This window comes from Lygodium microphyllum, chromosome 29, assembly GCF_053477565.2.
Source record: "Lygodium microphyllum isolate KBCC chromosome 29, Lygodium_microphyllum_v1.1.10, whole genome shotgun sequence".
Taxonomy (NCBI): domain Eukaryota; kingdom Viridiplantae; phylum Streptophyta; class Polypodiopsida; order Schizaeales; family Lygodiaceae; genus Lygodium; species Lygodium microphyllum.
Genome location: NC_141163.1, coordinates 12,248,062 through 12,270,828, shown reverse-complemented (window position 1 = coordinate 12,270,828; position 22,767 = coordinate 12,248,062).

The window sequence follows — 22,767 nt, the reverse complement described above, 5'->3', positions numbered from 1 at the left end:
CTAAAGATAATCTTGGCATCTAACATACATCTGAATGTACTAACTCTAAAGGAGAAGATTTTAGCGAAAGAGACTTTTTATGAGACGTCTATGAATGTTTACCATAAATACAATGATCCAAATGCTCAAAATTAGCATATCAAAGACAAGGCAAGTAACCCAAACGAGAAAGCACTTTCATTCCTGTTTGACTCATGTGTCCTAACTGATCATGCCACAAAGAAATGCTTGGATGCTCGGTCACAGCAACAATATGATCACTCACACTAGATACATGGAGAGGATACAAAGTATCACTTTTACAACCTCTGGCAATCACTCTAGATCCCTTACAGATCTTCCATTTTCCATCACCAAAGGTGGTATGAAAACCATCATCATCTAGTTGCCCTATGCTAATCAAGCTCTTCTTGAGCTGAGATACATGTTGTACATGCTAAAGTGTGAAGACAGAGCCATGTTGAAATTGCAAATGCACACTGTTAATACATGCAATGTCACATGCATAGTTGTCCCCAAGATGGACAACACCATGTCGACCCCTTGTATAGGCAGAGAACCACTCATGATGAGGGGTGACATGAAAGAAAGTGCCTGAATCAAGAATCCAGGTATGCATGTCATCATTTGTATCTGCAAGTAAAGCATGTGCACCAAAGTGTGAAGAGACCGAAAGGATGTCATTCACTGTCATGAGTGACTACATTCACCTCTTCAATTTTGACACTGTTCTTCTTGGGTTGACCCTCTTTCTTCTCTTCCTTGCTATCATCTGTCTTCTTGTCCTTTCCTTTCTCTTTCTTCCATTTGTAGCAATCATGTTTAAAGTGACCCTTCTTACCACAATGGTGGCATTCAACATCTTTGCCACGTGATTTACTACGTCCCTTGCTATCAAATTTGCATTTCTACTGTGATCTGCCCCTAGTATGAAAAGCACTAGAAGACTTACTGGATGCATTGTTCTACCGATTCATTTCTTCCATGAGTAGAGCACTCTATAAATCACCATACAAAAGAATCGCATCAAAATTGCTCATAGCAGTCCTGAATGTATCCCAACTCTCTAGAAGAGTGCAAAGTAAGAACGTAGCTTTAAAATCATTATCAATCAAGAACTTCAAGGCAACCAGCTGGCCGAAAATGGAGTTAAACTCACTCAAGTGAGTATGTGCTCCTTCAAGCTTCTTTATGTTCATGAGATTACTATTGTCATTGCTACCAGTCATGATTTTCAGCCCAAATGTAACAAAAAAATTCAACAAATGCAAGCCAAACTGTCTCACAAGTGACCAAGGTACAAACAAGTACCAACCAACAATAAATGACCACGTAGAAGTAGAGATTTTAGATCTGTAATTAAATTTTCCAAAGCACCAAACCATGTGCTACAGGATTCCACAACCGATTAGAGCTATTCCAAGGGAATCCCAAAATTTAGCTACAATTTCTATTGTACATGTATCGACGAGCATAAAATTTGACACGCACAGTCAAAAGCCCCAAAATTTTTGTGCTCAAAGCATCGATCACACATTTGCATTTTCTCTGTCATGCATAGAACATGCCAATTTTTCCAAAATAGAGCAATTTCAGCAAAACCCCCAAATGTTTCAAGTGTTGGATGTCCAAGTTGCATGGAATTGAGCTTGCATGTACATAAAATGACCAAATGGTGCACCAATTTTTCCAAACTGCAAAAGCCCCAAATTGCACAGGGTCTAATGTGAATCAATGTTGAGAAATTGGGTAAATTTTAGCCCAATTTGTGCATGTGCCTGAAAAGCCCCAAATGTTAGAGACAAGATGTCACAAAATTCTTGCAATTTCTAAGACAAATTGTCTTGTCCTGCATCACAATCCCCAAATTCGAGAAAAGCCCCAAATTTTTGAGCCAAGATTGCATAGATTTCAGTGAAATTGACTCATCAAAGAAAAATCTCACTTGCATTTGAGAATCCCCAAAAAATTTCTGAGGTATGCACATTCAATGTCTACAATTTTTGGTCCAGAGAACACTGCAATGTGTGTCGGGCACAAATTTGGGAAAACCCCCAAATTTCAAGACACAAATTTGCACTCTATGCTTGTAGGTGTGAACACATGGCAAAGGGAAAGAAAAATAAGAAGAAGTAATCAAAAATAGGCCGTTGACATGTTGCCTGTCATCCGTGCAGCCTGGCACCCTGTCCCGTCTGCCCCACTGGTCACACGTTAGCTACTGCCCGTCACGCTTCTACACAAGTCAACTGGCTTGCAGGTGCCATCCATCGAGTGTCGTCCCTTCGCTCGCCTCTAGTCCTGTTACGCGACCAATGCCCTACTGGTCCTATCTCCTCGCTGGAGCCTCACATGGCGCCTGCCAACTGTCCACGATGCCTCACGACCTGCTCCCCTATTGACTGTTGATTGCTGCTCATCGAGTCTACCTGGAAATCCTGCAACACTTGAGTTGTCTCTTGCTTGCTCTGATACCAATTTTTGTAGAGACCGAAAGGCACGTAGATCGAGACAATTAGTTTTTGTGAGGTGCAACAAGACAGAGAGTGAGAGAGAGCAAAGCAGAGAGTACACAATTTCTGGGTACAATGAAGAGTGTACCACTTTAGGTTTTTAGATAGATATATATGTGTAAGTACAAGTGCTAAGGGTGTGTTCACACCTGAGCACATTAAAATGCATGAGGGCCTTTATTCCCAACACTTGGCCCCCTTGAGAACCCCAACAAGGGTCCACTTCCACAACCCCTGAACCCCAAAATAAGCGTCCTTGATAACTCCTACTTCGTCATTGGTCAGTTTTCATTTTATGTTATTTTAGCTACCATTTCCTTCAAGTTTCTAAGCTTCAAGTTAGTTATTGAGATGAAGGCTTTGGTCAAGTTGAGAATGATGTGAGAGCCATTGAGTCACTTAGGCTCATTGTCTTTAGTGCTAGTATCTTGCTTCATTGAAACATGAGGGACATGTTCCTTGGTAGAGTTGGTAGGTTTTATCATAGCTAGAAAGTGTGACTATTATGAGGGACATGTTCCTTGGTAGAGTTGGTAGTCTTTGGTCAAGTTGAGCATGATGTGAGAGCCATAAGCATCAAGGAAGAGCTAGTACAAAACAATGATGGGTCCCCATGGCCTTGCTATGTGCTCAAGGGTACTACATAGAAAGCTTATGGATATGATTGCTAAAATCTCTCACACAACCACCTCTACTGATCATGATTAAAGCTCAATCCAATTCAAGAAATAAGAAAACTAGACCTAAATGTAAATCCAAGTCACACTCTTGCCTATCAAGAGAAGATACTAGAGCCTAAAAATATCGAAGTGCAATAGCATTATGGAATTGCTAATTTTTAGAAGCAACTAGCAATGTCTAGAGAGACTATATATTCAAAAGGAGGATTATGAAATAGTAGCACCCTCATGATGCTACTCATCCTAGAAGAGAAAATTCAAAAAGGGAAATGGTTAAGCTATCGAGTGTTGACAAGCGACAGCTTAAGTCCATGCAAAGAGTTTGAAGGCTCCTAAGTTTAAGAAACTTTCATTACCCAAGAAAAAAAGAGGAACCAAAAAGTAGCATCCAAGAAAGTGGATCCTAAAGGGATAGATAAGGAAGCACCCAAGGATCAACAACCTCCCTTTGTGAGATCGTTATCAAAATGACATCCAAAGTCCAAAACTTCTAAGTCCTAGACTACTCCCAATCAATTTGAGGATCCAAGTAGGTGGTCGTCCTTGACTACTAATATTGTTAAACCCATGGAATTGATAGTCCTACTTCAAAATCCAAAGTGAAACCCGAATATTTATAGCCCCTAATGGTGACCAAACATATCACCTCAACCAAGGAACATTCCCCAATGCTTCAACAACAAAGGCTATGACCTAAAAAGCAAAGAGCATAATCAATCCAACACTTCTTAAGTCACACCCTTCTTGACCAAAGTTCTCTAGCAAGCTTACCATCTAAGATGATTAAGAGATTGATCATGGAAATGGCACAAAAAGTGAATCATCTAGTAATTGAGTGCCATAAAGAACATGACAATAAAATGAGACTTCTTGGTTATGTATCCATTCATACCAACATCAAATTTTTGGTTGCAAAGTGTGAATAGTTTCTCAAATGGCTATTGAGATGAGAAGAGGAATAACATATTTGAGAGAGTTACTTGGAGATCTACGTATCGTCACATGGCATATTTTCTATAATGTATCCAAGAAACACTACATAAGTCCATATTTTTATCCTTATCATTGCCAACACAAGGAGGAAGTATACAAAGTTGCAACAAAAGTAGAAGGATGAAGCTATTCAAAAGGGAATGGTGTATTGCTCATGCAAAAAATAAGAGCTATATGGCTTCTATGAATGATCCAACAAATGTAATTTCAACATCCCTATGAGTGTTGTCAACTATGCAAGACTTACCATTAGTTGGACAACTACTCTAACATACTCTGCTTGACAAACTCCTAAAAGAGGAAAAGTTGCACATTGCTAGTTGACTAGGTCATAGCATTATGATTAGAGACATGACTTATCACCTCTCATATTGACTAAGATACCACATCTTGGCAATGACACAATTCTCTAATACAATCAAGCATTCCATGAATGGCTTTTTTGTTACCATATTTTGGTAATGATGTGTGTGAATACACTTAGGACTACTAGTGTGCTTTTTCCTCTTTAGGAGGTATTTTTCCCTTGATCATATATATACCCATTCACTTTTATGTGACATGTACTCTTCTAAATATTCTCTATTGAGGGTTCTCTATATACTTTGAGTTATACTCTCTTAAGTTTCTTAATCTCCAAATTGTGTAGATGTATTCTTGAAACCCTAAATCCAACAATTGGTATCAAAGTGAGCTTTGATGTCTTGGGTAAAGTTCTCAATACCCTCCACTTGATTTCCTCAAATTGGGATGAGATTTGATGAGTGTTTCTAGGTTCACAAATACTACAAGTGAGCCAATAAGGAGTTTATGTCTTTTTTCTTTGGTTTAGCTTTACCTTCATCAAATAATCGCCACGCCATCATTCCGCTACCACCTTGCCTTGTTCCACCAGCACCCTCAATATGCCACCATGTGCACCATGAATTTGCAACCCCACCATGCAATAGTCATTCACAACGGCTCAACCACAATGAGGGAGAGAGAAGAGCTTGATGAGACGAGTTGATCCGAACAACAGAAGGAGAGGGTACCCCTCCCCCCTTTAAGGTTATAAAAAAGCCTTAAGCATTAAGACTATTAGCATTGGATTTTTGAAGGGTCATAACATTGCACAGAGAGAGGGAGAGGGAGTATAGGGAGAGAAAGAGAAAGATAATGTAAAGAGAGAGGTAGAGGATAGGATGAGAGAGAGAGAGAGAGAGAGAGAGAGAGAGAGAGAGAGAGAGAAAATGTAAAGAGAGATGTAGAGGATAGGATGAGAGAGAGAGAGAGAGAGAGAGAAAATGTAAAGAGAGATGTAGAGGATAGGATGAGAGAGAGAGAGAGAGAGAGAGAGAGAGAGAGAGAGAGAGAGAGAGCGAGAGAGAGCAAGAGAGGGAGGGAGGAAGGGAGGGAAAGGATAGGCACACTTAGGAACTACCTAACGCCTACATGGCCCATGACAGTATTCCTAGGTAGCCTTGATACTAGAGAAGAGTGGAATCTTGGTGGGATTGAACCTTTGGGTTGTTACTTCCATGTGGGTGGAAGGAGACATTGTAATACTCCTATATGGGCAAGAGAAGAGACCATAATAAGAAGATGAGTAAAGGATCTATTTAGAATTGCTTGTCATAGACATAACATTCTAGATGTATCTACTGACCACTAGTAATCATAAGTGGATTCCTTTTGGATGGTGGACAAAAGATAAAGGCCTCAACTACTTTTAAATTTTCCATCCATTGAAGGCGTTTCAAATTAGTCTACATATTGAAGAATCGATCAACCTCGATATAACAATAACGCTCATCCTAGAACCATCTTCTTTCACGATTCACAAGGGATGGATCATGTAGGCAATCGAGTATCCTCATCATTTCTCTTATCCACTCGTGATCCATGGAGTTCAGAGTAGATGTGTACATTTCTCAATAAGCATTAAACTAGTTCCATGCTTCATTATTTTTCCAAAGTTTATCCCTTAATAATCAGCAAGCTTATTATTACTTAGAACAGTTGGTCTTAAAAACCATAGATATTCTTAATTTCAATTATGCTCTAATACGACATGTCACATGCCTGCCTAACAATTCCCTAGCAGCATGTTTTAGTGGTCCATTGGGGAACTATCGTAGACGGTTTCGCCTGGCACTCGTGAGAATATACGGGGTCTATTGTCTAGGTTTCCCAGAACCCACCCCGTAATGCAAGGTACCAGCTGTCCCCGTGAGGATCAATCTACAAGCTCGAGGTCCTAATTTGACACAACTGAGATCTCGATACATCATCTAGCTCCATCAAAGGTGTCCCACAAGGGCTCCTCATTTGACTGGAGTGATCGTAGTCACCCTTGGTTCATGGAGTGCAATGCTTTTCTCTAGTAACTAGTTAGGATTCAGAGAACCTTAATGGAGTTCTAGTATAGCTGTTGCACCTTTTCACTAAGATAATTTCTGATCAAGGTTTTAAGACCTGACTCTAGGTAAGCCAATGCTTAGCTCTACCTAATTTTTCCTAAATAACATTTCATTCAATCCCTTAAGAGAAGCTCCCAACTTATTGGGACCACCATTTCATAGGATGGATCTGTCAGGGATCTCGCCCACCCACTTTCCACAAATGGTTTTCTTTAGTTTTCTAATTACCTATCACATTAAGTTATGGCATATAAAAGAAGCTTCATTAATTAACCCGTTATCACAGGTTCCTTTACGTAATTTTATGGCACAATACAAAGATAGAGAAAACAGTATTTTGGCAAAACATATTTATTTATTATTTTGCAAAGTTATTTATAATGATTTTTCCCTTCTGCCTACACAGAAGATAAACCTCCGTTCACCGAAAAATCCATTCTGTCTGCGCAGAAGAAAAAAAAACTGTCCAAGACTTCCATCCCTTCACTAGTACCGGGGACTGTAGGATCCCATCTTGATACGTGTGAGGGTGAGGCAATTCCTAAGAGTGATTGAGAGATTTACGGCCATAGTCCCCCTGGCACTCCCACCTCCTCCTGCCTAACAGATTCCTCACCAAGTGACCTCTTGCCATCCGACCCGTCGGCTGTACAAAACAATCTGCTTGGAGCACAGTTCCCCATCTAGTGGTGGGAGAGGCATAGCACAATCTTTCCTCTTATTATCCTGATTATATATTTACAATCAGATCTAACTGATGGAAGCACAATCAATCTTTCCCACGCAACCATCAATGCGTGCACAAGTAAAAAACAAGCAGTAGCAAGTGTTTTTAGCATAGGAAGCAGCCCCACCAAAATCTAGGATTTTTCTTTTAGGGTCCCACCTTATTCTTAGGGTTTTGCTTCCTACTTGCCACTCTTTTTTCAAGATCCAAAAGTTATTTCACGAATCTGATTAATTATGAGAACTCTATTTTATCCTTATGAAAAAATTGGTATTTCCACCCTAAAAGATAATATGGACATTTATGCCTATGGCAGGCAATTCATGTGCTGTTGTGCCCTAACCTGCACTTAGCAGGATTTCAAATCCTTTTCCAAGTCTGTTTAGACTCCAGAATTTATATCAACAAATTCTTATCAATGTCCAATAAGTCCTAGAAACTTTCGATATTTATTTAAATTCCTTATACATATAATTTCAGGGTTGTCAAGTATTTCATAGTTGTTTTCGCTTCAACATTCTCAATATTTTAGGTTAGGTTTTTTCATTGATTCATATATGGATCAACTCATTATATTGACGCTCTCGCTAATATAATCATTAATATTAACATTACGTGTGTTTTTAGCAAGAAAATAATTTTTATTTTATTCTACTCATATTCTATGGTTTAATTGATGATGTCCAACCATTTGCCAAACTTTTAACGTTATCTAGAAATATCAATTTTCATTTAGCTATGTCGTAAGTGCAATGTTGATTGTTTTTCTAAAAACTTTATTCCAAACAATGCAAAAATCAAAATTATAATTTTTCTCATCTTTCAGAGATCGAATTATATTACTACACACCTAATTCATGTACATCTAATATATATTGTTCTATATAATTTTCTATTGATTTAATACATTAATTATTTTATGATATTATCTAAATAATTTTCTATAAGTTATTATAAAATTCATATGCATATATTTATCATTAACAAAATAAAATAGAGATAGTCACTTTGAGGCAAAAATTATAAAATATTCCCTTTTCTAACAATATCAACCATTTTTTTGTTATTTTGATCACGTGTCATTAATGAAATAAGAATAAATATCAAGAAATAAACCATAATTAATATATTTTCTTAATGATAGGAATATAATTCTTTTCCAAGTGAAAGAGACTTTTCACTGAATAGCTAATTATTATATTACTTAGGTTATTTTCCTAAGTAGTAGTTCATATGCATTTTCTTTAGAATGTGTTAATAATCATTTAAAGCCAAATAAAGTGATAAGCTTATAAAACATTAATTTTTTCCAAATTGACAAGATGTTACCTCTCTTAGGTTTGTTGTAATGGGGGTTTTGCCAATTCCTACTTCATCATTTTCTCCATCGGTCACCTCCCTTTCTTCCCTTACTTCAAATATGCTTTTTTAATTTATGTGACCTCGTCGAGCCATGGATATCAAGAAAAATTGATGTGGTAGTTTAGGGAGAGTTAGTGGTCATCCGAAAAACTTTCCCCAACATTTCGCTTGGCGATATGGATGTATGGAACGAAGGCGTAATATGGGGTAGAGAAAACGGAAATGAAGTAGAAGTTTGGCAAGAGGGGATCAAAATGACCTTTGCCCCTGACGTTTAAGAAGGCCTATCTCTCTCCCACACTCTCTTACTCTCCAATTTCTACAATATGATGGCCTCTCTCTCTCTCTCTCTCTCTCTCTCTCTCTCTCTCCATGAGGGGAGACGGTATTTTTCTCTTTCAAGCTTCAAAGCTTCAATGGATAAGAGAAGTAGAGAAATTTTGCCAGCAAACAACAAGAGGTCTTCATTCTTGCCTTTTTCTGTGAAGGAGAGGGGGTGTATTTATAGGCATGAGGGGAGCATGCAATCGGCTCATTCTACTTGTCAAGAGCCAATTGAGCATTATTAAAAATTTATTTTGATTGTCTACCTATTGGATGGTAGCATGGGGATGATTATTTTATGCTTTCTCTCCCTCTAGGTGTAAAAAATGTCATGAATTTTGGCCTATTTTTCAAAAACGTTTTTTTTCTTCAAAATGACTTCGTCTGGTGGTTTTTTGCCAAGTTACCTCATGACTTATCTAGTTTATAAAGTCATGTTATACTCTTTGATACTTAACTTACTCAATATAATGCTCATTCTTGCGTATTCTTCGTCTACCAATTAAGGCTTTTGCGATTTATCTTGCAGTTATAAAATCAATGCGATCTTTAACGCGTTAAATGGAATCGGGAATGCTAAAGCAAATATAGTGCAAGAAAAATATATGATTAAGTCATTCTAATATTATTTACGTGGTGTCTTTGCTTTTTGTTAGCATATGTATCACATGGGTTCAAAAAAATGTATTTTTAAAATACCATTTTTATACATTTTTTACATACAGAAGGGTGTAATATAAGGTGTTATTTACAAATTGAATAGAAAAGGGATATGTTTTATTCATAAAAAATTCACAAATAAGGATATTCATAAATAGGACTTCAACGCACGTGATATAGAGAATATACATATAGTAATTTCCCCGAGGAAAACATTGAGGCGTCTTCTTATGTCAGATTGCGGAATTGATTTAATGCAAGGCTTGATATCAAGAAAATTACATATGGTCACTTATGTGACAGCTCGACGAGTAATATTTAAAACGCCTCAAGCTCAAATTCGTTTCTTGATACGAAGTGTTGTGGCGGGAATATTACATGAGTATAGTTATTTTGTAGACAATAGTGACACACCAAACATGGATGCTAGCATTACTAGATCCTTGCTTATTGAATCCACTTCTTTCTTTTTCCTCTTACTTGAACATAATCCAACTTGTTACCATACATTGGTAAGTGCAAAGACACACAATATGAGCTTTCCACTTTATCTCAATGTTGTTAAGCTCTTCTCATTGAAAGGGGGAGGTGGTCTGATACCATTTTTCCATTAATTCTTGAAATTCTAAAAATTGTCCATGATTCTCTATGGTTGGAGATTTTCCTAGATGATTGAGTGTAATAATAGACCTTATATCATTTGCATTAAAGGTAGGGTAGAATGTCATTGAACAATTCATAGTTAGACCTCCCCTTAAAAAATTTGGAATAAAAACAACTATATATGGGATTAATACATCCCTTGAAAGGGCATCATCAATAAGCAATGTATTCTTCCTATTATAAATATTTTTGCATTGATACCGGAACCTCAACAAAGGCTTAAACATAGATTCAATGTTAGGCATATCTAGATTATATGCTTTTTGAAGGTTATGAATGTAGCAATCTTCCTACCTCCACACCACATGAAGAAAGGATATTTTTTATGTGCATGCTTTTTAAGTCCATTCACATAACAGGAACCATTCTTATGTAGCATGGTTGACCAAATGCTAGCATAAAAGTGTTGACAAATTTCATCCAAAAATTCAAAACACACTAAGGTGAATGGAAACTTTGGTGCAACCAATGTCAATTCAAGCACAATCTATGCATGGATGCCTCTTGTCTTCTTTGCTAAGTAAAACTCCATTAAGAACAAGAATAAGTGCATGTTTCTTTATTATGATTGCATGAGGAATATTTTTTGCATATGGTACATAAGAGTGATAATACTTTCTTTTCTTGAAAATATCAACAATGAATACAATCAAAAGTATTAGAAGTTATGGGATCAATGCCTAGTGGTTTGTGTGTGGGTCGAGTTCCATGGGTGTGAGCCTAAACCCTAGGTTCCACTTTCCCTAAGACACAATCATTAAGTGTCTAAAAGTATCACAAGTTTGACTATTTGGCTATTTTCAATGTATTAAAAAAGAAGTATCAGTTTTGTAAAGTAGCCTTTAAGATACTTGGAAAGGTTTAAGGGGTTTTTGGGTTTAGATACACTTGTAAATATTCCAAAAAAACTTGACATATTAATACAAATTCACATTACCAAAAATATCACAAGTTATTTTCTTCTCATGCTCCCATATTCATTTATGAGAATGTCTTCTAAATTTGATTGCATTTCTCTATTAAGTAGCGATGATTGAAAAACTACTCTATCTCCATCTCTCTCAAAAGAATATAACTTCCTAGAGGCCTACGTTTTCATGTGTCTAAACATAACTCTTCAACACATTGCTCTAATCTTTGCACAATTCACCCTTGATTCTCAATAGAAGCTACACTTTGAACATTAATCTTACTTAGCATTTTTATATTTGGCAAGCAAGCTTATATAAAAAAGGAACGATATTGAAAAATTGGATTATATTGGAAAAATATGTGCCTTCATTTTCATTGGAGCCTTCCACCACTTGCTCCCTTCCTTGAGCTATTTTGCCCCTTTTTGTTGTCTCATATGCAACTTTTTCTATCCCTTTTCAAATTTCTCCTTGCATCTTATTAGTCGCACAAGTCTATTGTTGAAGCTCTTCACTACCTTTACCATTGTTCTCAATATCCTCTACACCACCTCTCTTCACAGGCATGTTATTAGTTTCTCTACTTAAATCAATTGAAGGTTTTGGAGATGCTTGTGCAACAAGTTCATCGTTGTGTTCCACCTGCCCCATCTCTTCTTAATTAATTCTAGAATTACTATCATGGCACTCAACTTCTCGACTAGGTGGCACTTGTTGTTTTATTTGAGGGGTATTACCTCTCTCCCCTCTTTTTTTGTCTTTTTCTATGAGATAAAATAAAACTCTATTAGCTAATACTTGGAGGAATTATACATTGCATTGAGATTTCCTTATGATCATTCAATTAAAATGTATCATTGTAGTAGTCTAGACATAATAATTACACATTGATGGAGAACTCTTAGGAATATCTAGCTTGAACTTAAGTTTCAACAAAGAACTTTAAGTTGAAGTCTCACTTGCTAGTGCTAATAGTAGAATATGGATGTGAGCCTCACATGCATGTTCTAGGTTTGTAGAGGCCTTAATTTTTGAGCTCTAGATAGCTAAAGTGTGTGGGTGAAGTTCAAAAGAACCAAAGTTGGACCATTCAAACTCAAGTTTGGGCATCTTGCAAGAATTTGGTTAAGAAGGGTTCTAACTCAATATTGAGTCCGAAATTGCTTAGCCTAGTATTAGTTGTTAGGATGTATGCATGAGGAGCACATGCAATGTTGCTGTGACAGTTGTTGATGAGTACAGGGTAGAGCATTTTGATTCTAATGCCATGGCTTCAAAATCATATTTGCAAATAGAAATACATTGTTGTTTCTTTTATGCTTTACTCCAACACAACTCCACCACAATATATCTCAAGAACACAATTGTGTTTTGGACAAAATCGTGTAATGAGGCCATCAATGAAGCTTCTATCTACTAAGTATTGATTTTGATTCCAAGAGCCTGAAATAGATACCTTATGTATCACAACCTTATCAATGGTCTCAAATTTGTTAATCTTGCTTACAAAAAAATACAAGTTACAATCTCAATTATCCATCATCTTCTTGAATGTATATCACACCAAATTCATAGTGCACCTTTGTGGATTGGCTAAAAACTCCTTCAACAAGCATCTTTATGTTAGTAAAATCAATTAAGCACACTAGAACATATTGATATTGTGAATTGAGTGTTTTGAGGGAAAGTGACAAGCTAGAGAAAAAATTCATGGAGGGCTACTCTTCTACACCATATACATTCAACACTGCTAGTTGGAACTGTACATGTGCTTTAGTACAAAAATATTTAATTTTTATGATATCATATCCTATCCCCTTGATTGTCCAAGGAATGGAGTCCTATTAGGATATAATGTCCATAACTATTATATATAGGTGATTGAGTAAGGTCACTACACTTTTTGGAAGCGAGGGATTCTTTGTTGCGCTGTTGATAGAGTCCCTAAGGACTGGCTATAGATTCCCTGATTGTATTGGTAATCCCCTAACTTATATTTCTTACACACATGTTTCCAATTTAGATTATTCCTTGTTAGATTAAAAAATAATGAATTATTGCTTTTTTTAGCACCCGATCTGTCTTCATCTTCCAAGCCATCTCCCCCATGTCCATTCTTTGAAGAGTATGCTTTCCCTTCTTAAGCAAGATTTCCTTGTTGAGGAGTGATGCATGCAACTCTAGAACTCCACTCTTCTCAAGACCTAAAATGCACCTGAACAATGTGGGTGCCCTAATGTTGCTATTCCCAGTGCTTATTGAATATGCCCACCCTTCAGAGTTTGGATTATTGAACTTTCAATTAGACTTTCTAGTTGAGTTTGTCCTTTTGTATTTGGAAGTTGCCCTTGCACATATAGCCTTATGTTCTTTATCCAATTCTTCCATATATCATCTTCATAGAAAAGCAAATTTAAATCATTTATTAAAAATCCATTTTGCAATGCGTTCTTTGTGGTCTCCACAAAGGCTTGCAGATTTGAAAAGTACAAAATTACTTCCAATTATAGATAAGTTTAACACTGGTTCGCATTCATCTCTATAGGATCTCAAATTGGATATCTCATGTTACTCAATATAAAATATTATGATGAATATGTGTCTATGGTTTTTTGATCAATTGTTAGTGCTACACTAGGATATGGAAGTGAGGCTCAAACTTGAGTTTGCGGTTCACTAGCTAATGCTACAACATCATATAGAAATTAGGCTCAAACTTAGGATTGAGTCTCACTTTCTAGTATTAAACTAGCATATGAAGGTGAGGTTCAACACTTTCTTTACATTTAGGATTAGTTGTAGAGAGCCTTATATTTATGTTTGCAAATTTTGCTTTATTGCACACACTAAGAAGAGTAAGGAAACAACATGTATACATGTATTCCGAGGATTTAGCAAAGAACCAAAATAATATCTTCCAAGGTTCAAAGTCTCCCTTGGTTTGGTTGACACCAGGCGGAGGTTTAGAAGAACAACCATTTGCATTCCATTGTGCTCATGCTTGCATCAGTTGATCAAGAAAGGGATCCTTTTGTATTGATTCGGCAAGAGATACGTTCAGATCTTTGAATATTTCCCATGAGATCTTAGGAGGGAAATTGAGAGTCATCTTAGATCTCCTATACTTGAATTGATGAAGAAATTGAGGAGTCACCTTTGGAAGATTTGCATTTTGTAAACATTTTGTAGCACTAATGGAGTGTTGACCAGAGATTATCCAATATTTGACCTTATGTATATCTTCTCTGGCAAGTTTGTCAAGGGAAAACTTATTAGCACAATCAAGGGCATTAATATTGCCAAAAATCTATTCTTTCTTTATGTCTTCAATGAAATCTAGTGTTAGAATCCTCTCCCATCAATATGGAAGACATCATGTACACCAAAAGGATAATAAGCCTTCTTGATTTCTAAGGAAGTCATTGCCTTGTTATCTTGATTTGAAGCATTCACTGCTAGTAACTCCTCGTCAAAACCTCTGTATCTTTTGAACCACTTGTGCTCTTGGCTTTTTGCCTCTTTGATAACTTTTCTTGAATGTGATCTTTTGAGCCACTTACACTCTTTGTTTTTTTCCTATTTGATAAATTTTCTTGAAAACATTCAATATTAGAAGCATCCTTTGCCTTTCTCTTCTTAATCATGAGTGCTTGCACCTCTTGCTAAGGGGAACCCGCTTTTGCCATCATCTTCAATTTCACTTGCATGAGGAACATTGAGCACCTTGTTTTCTTCAGCTTCCTTCTCACCATGCTTTGAATAGCTTGAGTCTTTGTTGTTGTCTTAAAGAGCCATCTTTTGTAAATCCAAGGTCTGCTTTGCTTGCCTCACTACTTTCACTAGGTCTTCCAACCTATTGTACCCTAAATCTTCTTGATAAGGGAAGTTAATGATTTCCAATCCTAACTTTACTATAGAATTTTTAATCCCTCGTTTTCTACCACTCATGTTTGTTGAAGTGAAAGTGTTCAATGATAATAAAAATTTGTTTGCTTTTATGGTCTCTGCTACTCGTAGTACATTGCATGTAAAGCATGGTGTTGAATGCTGAAATGACTTGGTTTTTTGGTTTTTTGGTTGTTTTTTAGAGTTGAATGGTTGATTTTTTATGGATTTTGAGTGATGATTGATTGTTTTGAAAGTGTTTTGGATGAGACTGGTTATGATTTGGAAGCTCGTGATGATTTTCTGTAGAGATATGAGACTCTATGATGTTCTCATCGGTTATGTTTGTAGACCTATATTAATCACTAGCATTAATGTGTGTATAGTTTGGATGGTCCAAAAATACTAGATTTTGGGTAAAACTAGTATATTTTAGATATTTTAGATATTATCCAAAAAAAGATATAGAGATTTCTAAAACTGGATGTCATTTAAAAGAAAAGACAAGTGATGTTTTAGTTATTTTTGGAGATTTTATAAAAAGAAAAATAAAGAAAAGTGACTGGTGAAATCGCACGCGCCGTGATCGCAGTCTACAGATAGAAAAAAAAAACGGACCAACAGAGAAAAGGAGGAGCAAACTAATAGTTTTTTAAGCAAGTGCCTTCGAGTTTTACTCCCCTTTCGGAGTCAATGGAACCATCGAATTTATGATCTGAGCATCAGATCACTGATCTTTCCAAGATCCCCCTCCACAAACAGCTCCACTTCTTAGCCCCACGAGCCCTCTTCTCTAATTCACTATAAATATGAGGCATGGGGAGGCACAAGAGAGCATAAGGAGATCCCGAGAGGCTGTGAGAGAGAGGTAGAGAGAAGGATATCTCTCCAAGAGATTGTGAGGAAGAGCTTGAAAGAGAGAGAGAGAGAGAGAGAGAGAGAGAGAGAGAGAGAGAGAGAGAGAGAGAGAGAGAGAGAGAGAGATCACCCCAAGAGGCTGCAAGAAAGAGAGTTAGCTCAATTCCCTCTATTTCGATCCTCGACTTAGCCATCTTCTCTTACACTCTCCCATCTCAAATCTATTTTGCCTTCTTAATCTCTTGAGTCTACTTGTGGACGATGGCCTCCAAGCGAAGAATGCCGTGTACATATGACAATCCTACAACCAGCAACGAAGCTTCGGGCGAAGGCATCACTACCAACCCAATTGCGGTTTCGATTGTAAGTAATGTATTTCCAAATTGATAGATGCTTGTTCTGATTCTCGTATGAGATATGTTAGGCCCCATACTATTATGCACGAGTATAGGTTATCGGAAGGGATAAATTTTATCTCACATATTCAAAAGATCGATCTTGCAAAGTGCATATATTAAGGAAAGTTAATTGCACCTAGTTGTGTATGGCTTGTTCGTTGATAGAGCAATTACAAGGAGGAATCGGTCAAGGGTTATGAATGGCATAATCATGACATTAAAAATTATGCATACAAGTGTTAAGTAAATTTTACATAGAATCGTTATTTGATCCCAAGGGAAAGAACATATATGCGATGGTAATGTTATCGCAATTATTCTTGCATTGCTTGGGAAGAATACAATGGGGTTTTTAATTGGTTGATCGAACAACATCCTAAATGCTTTTACATTCAATTGATTGTTAGTTTGTTGTTTGGATGATTGTTCCAAGTGCTTGTGATTTATGTGAAACGCATGGCAAGGATCTGTGATGACAAGTTGCCATGGGGATAAAGGAATGTTTTCCTAGAAATTGATATTAGGGCTTAATGCCTTGTTGTGCTTGATTCTTAAAGGATTTAATTAAGGAATTATATATTTCACGGGTGGATCACCTCCATGATCGCACTGCGGATTAACCCAAAGAGGGCACTGCTCGATTCATGGGCCAAGGGTTGAGTTGTGAAAAGGCCAACCACAGGAATGATGTTTTGCTCCTAGACAGCTTGCAGGTGAAGTGGAGCTCTAAAAGTCCCTTGCTAGGTCTAGAATGGAGTTGAAGACCTCCATGGCCCCCAATGTCTGGGCATGTTGGGAGATCCTATTCTAGATAAAGCATTGAATTTGTGGTGTCATGTGATTTGGACCAGTTAGTTCTACAGGGCAGACGGGATACTTCTGTTGGACAGAAGGGATATGTAATTCTCCTATATGGGCGAGAGACAAAGAGTAACTTGAAGATAAGTTAAGGAACTTGTTTGAACTTGTTTGTCAATAGATTGCTTTACTTTGTTTTTGTGTTTGTGCTGTAAGTTATGCGAACGAACCCTGTTCCCTAAAAGGCTTAATTAATGAAGCTGACTTTAAGTGTCACACGTAAATGTAATAGGACCTAATTAGAAAACTAAAGCTATTAAGGGAAGCGGGTGGACGGAAAACCCGATGGATCTGTCCTACGGCAAGGTGGTCCCAAAGAACTGGAAGGTTTCTCACAAGATTTTACCATCGTTTGACCTCTAGGTATTGTTAGGTTACAACCCGACTCATGCCATTTTAGGGGACCGGAATGAGACTATGTCAGAGAGGTTGAGCGGCACATCCCTCTCGTTTCTCATTCTCTTTGAACCAAGTGCCGCATGGGTCTGCTTCAGCTTGGGTATCTCTGCGTAAAGTAGGATGTCCAAGATCTGATGCTAGAATGCTATTAGGAGACCTTGGCCACTAAAAGCCCAAAATTCAGGTCGATCCTAGTGGGTTCGTCCGTGAACGTTCCGTTGTGAGGCGGATTCGAAAAACCCTGGGCAACAAAACTTGAAACATTCCATGGGAATATTGGGCAGCAACGCTTAGATTCGTTTCTCGATAGACCGCTAAAAGCGTGCATGGGCAGCCGACGGGACGGACACCTTAGAGAAGAGAATGATGGATTTTGTTAAAGCTGTGAGAGAATTGTTTCTATGAAGTTGCATTAGATTTTTTATTCTTAGTGTTTTCTTTGTTGAGATCATATAAAAGTTGGTTGTTGATGTTACAAGATAGATTTTCTTGTAGTAGAAACCCTATTTCCTTAGTGTTCATTTTGGGGCTCCATGTTTTTTGTGCACAGTCGAGAAAACACTACCATCAACAAGCATCAAAAGAGGTTGAAAATGAAGGAAATGGCATTGCGCAGAAGAGAAGAATTCAATGGGTGTTTGCAAAGTTCCTTTAACCACTAAAGAATTGGAGATTCTCATTGCTAAAGCCACTTTCCACAAGAAGTTCATCCCACAATTGCGGAAACATATCACCATCTTGATGCATGTATGGTGGACTATTTCCTCATGTTGTGCTCTCTCTACCCAAGGAAATTTAGGCTTATGTTGAAGTCTATGGTATTTATTATGTATGCTCTTATGAAGTATCCAATTAGATCTAATGAGTAGCAATTGGAGACAATGAAATCCTCTCTAAGGAGATGGAGGACTAGGTTGACCCTCAAATCGGGGCATATGTTACAAAGAATCTAGATATTGCTCATTTTAAAGTTGAGATTATTATTAAAGAATGCACTGCTAAGGTTCGTGAAGTATCAGAGTCATCTTTGAGATTTATTATATCCTCTCTACTGACCTTTCCAATCAAAGACAATGAGTACTTATTGTTATCTGATATCCAAAGGCTCTTCAATTTGAGATATGACTATTATTTGGCATTTATTATAGAAGCTTCTTGTAGATGTTGATGGCATCATTGACGTGGAATACGAGTCTAAAGATGATTTTATTTTACTAGATACATAAATGTCTGATGACAAGCCTGAGGCCTTATCTATGTGTTTGACCAAAGTAAAAGATGTTGAGAAGGATTTATAGACTATTGAGATAAGGAGTTTGACAAGCTTCAGAAAAACTTGGAATTTTCAAAGATAAGGAGTATGTAAAGGAAGTCAAAGACATTAAGGAAACATCATCAATTAACTTATGGAATCCAAGTAAATTAGAGAATGATGAAAATCAAATGGTAATACTTTATTTATTTTTCATGAGTACCTATTGATATTTTACACTTTCTTTTTACAGTATTCTTTCTCACATCTCCTTTTCATCTTATATTCTTTTTCTCTAGTTAAATATTGTAGATTAGAATAATTTATTGAGAAGAGACAAAGGATCAAATGCCCACAAAATCATGGTTTCTAGAAAAGACAATAGCCATTTGAATTTTCGATTATGATCATGGTTACTTTGCCTCCAAGGCTCTATACTTTCTAGCATTCTTCTCTTATGGTTTGACAACACAATAAACAAATATCAAATCCATATTTGGATATAAGAGAGAAATTTTTTGTGTTACAGAGCAAAGATATCTGAGGAGGAAGAGGATGTAAAGGGTATTGGAAACTAGCCAACTCTTTGTATGTTTGGCTATTTGGATTTTATAAATATTTGTTGTATTCTCTAGTATTTGAAGCTTTCTTCGAAAAAACTAGTTGAATTACTCAACAACATTGCTTTTTGTTACTTTTTCAATTTGTCTTGTGCTACGAAATTAGCATATACATGCTTGATAGTGGGATGTTTCCATTCCTTAGCCACTATAGGTTGTTAAAGACCTGTGCTCTTCCACAAAATAAGGCCCATGACTTAGAAGAATGCATTGCATCATATAAAAAGTAGTTAGTTTATATAATTTAATCTTTTATTTTAAAAATATTGGGATTGAATTTTTTCTCTATCTTACTAAATTGAAAGTAATATTAGTTTTTCCACATGCTTTCTTTCTACCTCAAATAAGATTTATAATTGAATATGTATAATCTTCTGGATACCTCAATGACATTTGTTGTTGCTTAAGCAATTTTAGAAAGATGTTGAAACGTCTCCAAACATCTATTCACAAAAATGTAACTTAGTGTGGTGTGCTAGTCACATTTATCGTGATCTCACACAACTCTCTTTGATACTCCCATACCACGTTTACTTGTTTCTCATTGTGATTTCTCATATTATTTTTTTGTCTTTGTACCTCCCATAGAGACATCTGCTAAGGCATCTCTTGCTTTTCTTGAAGCTATTGGGTCTTTTCTTAAGTGAACTTGTTCCTTGTGAAATCCCATTCTCAAGAGTAATATCTCACATTTATTAATGCACTTATCGAACAAGGATATTGGCTTAATTGAATATGTATAGTCAAGATGCAATTTGAGAAGCTTATCAATTATTCCAATCTCTACATCCAAAGTGCAAATATGAATATTCCTAAAAGAGATTGAAAACATAGAATCCCATATGTCCTCGTTTTTGAATTTTTTAAAATCTATAGATTCTCTAATTACGAATCTTTTGACTGGTAAAAAATTACTCTAATTTTTAGACCCCATGCTTTCCATGTAATAAATATAAGGGTATTTTGCATTACTTCCATTGCATATTCAAAGCAAACGTTTAATAGTCTTCAAGTTAATATTGATATGCCATGGTACATTAAAACTACAAATTCCATTAACTTTTAATGTTTCTACTTTACCTTGAGACTTAATAATATTAGGATTACCCATATGAGAGAACAACCATTTCAAGGTTTGATTATTTTCAAATGGTACTTCATATGCACTAATCCACCAAATCTCCATCACACTGAATCTTAGGATGTTAGTGTCTCCAATTATTATTCTATTCTAGTGCCCTTGTTCATGACACAAATGTTGACTCTTTCCATCTTTTGTCCTTTTTGAATTTTTGATTTGTCCTACTTTAGCACAAACTTTAAAGTACTACCATAGTCTTCCACAATAAATTTATATATATAGACCATTGTAATTTACACTTTTTTAAGATCAACCCAAATATTATTAAATGTGTCATATCCAAAAACAACTTTTGTTTCTTACACACACATTTTGAATCCATAATCCCAATATCTCTATTTTTGTCTTGCCATACTATCTCTTGCTCTTCTCTATCATTCTCTTCAAAATTTCTCTTCCCTCCCTCCCCCCACTTTCTCTCACATCTGGGGTTCAAATTCCAATTCCTCTCTCTCTCTCTCTCTCTCTCTCTCTCTCTCTCTCTCTCTCTCATAACACATTAGTAGTTCTCTCTCTTTAATTGATTTATCTTACTATTTAGATAGTCTTGTGTGCTGATATTTTATAATTATGACTTGACATACTTCAAATGCGCATATATAACTGGAAAAAAAAAACACACACACACATATCTAGAATATATTATCTTACACGTCAAATTTTAGCAATAGAATATTTTGTGTATATTTTGATATAGTACACTACATGAATACACTGCCAAGGATTTCTAAGTGGATTTGAGGGCATGAGAAGAGCCTTCGTGTGTCATCAAAGCTCTCATAGGAGTAGAACCAAACATCTCTAGTCCTTAAACTTCATGATGTAGCGAAAAGATCCAAAACCCTCCCAAAAGAGGTAGTGATATCTCCCTCTAATTTCATAGTATATTAGACATTGGTGGATGTGCTCCTGAACTCAACCCCTACTCCACATAGTGGGCACATGTGGTCCTTTAGGCTGTCCCCAAATTTTCATCTCTATACTCAATCGGTGGTTGGCAAGATATAGAGACCAAGTCTATGGTGCATTTGAGATTTTGTGAGAGATGTCCATATGATGAAGTCATCCTTAAGTAAATGCAAAATGCATTTAATAGTGGGTCATCTTCTTGGCATGTTGTTATACTAGATCCACCAAAGTACTCTCAATGTTCAACTACACAATATTCATCCTATCACCTCATTCAACTATTGGTGGGGACAATCTAGACTATATTCAAACAATAGTAGAGCCTCGATCTTGATCCCATGCAAGCTTATTTAGGTGCACCAACATTGTGTATCACCCTGTATTGCCACCTACTTGAAAGATACAAGTGCCATGTGAAAGTACCTCTAGTTTCAAAGGTTCCATAATCTATGAAGGAATATCATTTCTTGCAAGAGAGTCTTTCACAATGCATGTTGTACCTAGCTTTACTTTGATGATCATTTACTATAGGTCATGCATTCCTTCATCACCGCCAATGGCCTCTCCATGGTAACCATTCCTATTTGGACCACCTTGCCATGCCAGTAACCATAACTTAGTGTGTGGATTCTAAATAATACATTGATTATGATCTAGTCACCCGTACCTAAGTGGCTCCTTAATTTTTATTTTCTTTAAATTCACTAAAGGTCTTTATTTATTTTTTAAAGATCTACAATGCATCTAGGTCGAATTGTTACCCTTTTGATGAGTTTGAAATTAGCTCTTGTTGTCTTACATATGAAAGAAATAGGATCAGAGACTTCAAACACTACTGTTTCTTGTTGAGGGCATGCGATTCTATCTACAAAGTATGTTATATTTATCCAAGTAGAGTCCAAATAGTGTAGACAATAAGGGACAACCTTGCTTCAACCCAATGGTGCTAGTTACTCTGTCAAAACGCTTTTCTGTGCCCATATTTAGTTTATCATGACTCATCTAGTGTATATATCCCCCAATTCATCTCATTTGGCACTCCTAGGTCATACCATCTCTTCATGAGTTTGCTATGTGGTAGAATAACGAATGCTTTCTTACAAAACAAAAATAGATTCTCTTTTTATGTAAACTTTCTTCTATTATAGGTCTCCAAGATAACATAGCCTCTCCTAAAGCTAGCTCATGCTCAACAATGGATCTATACATCTT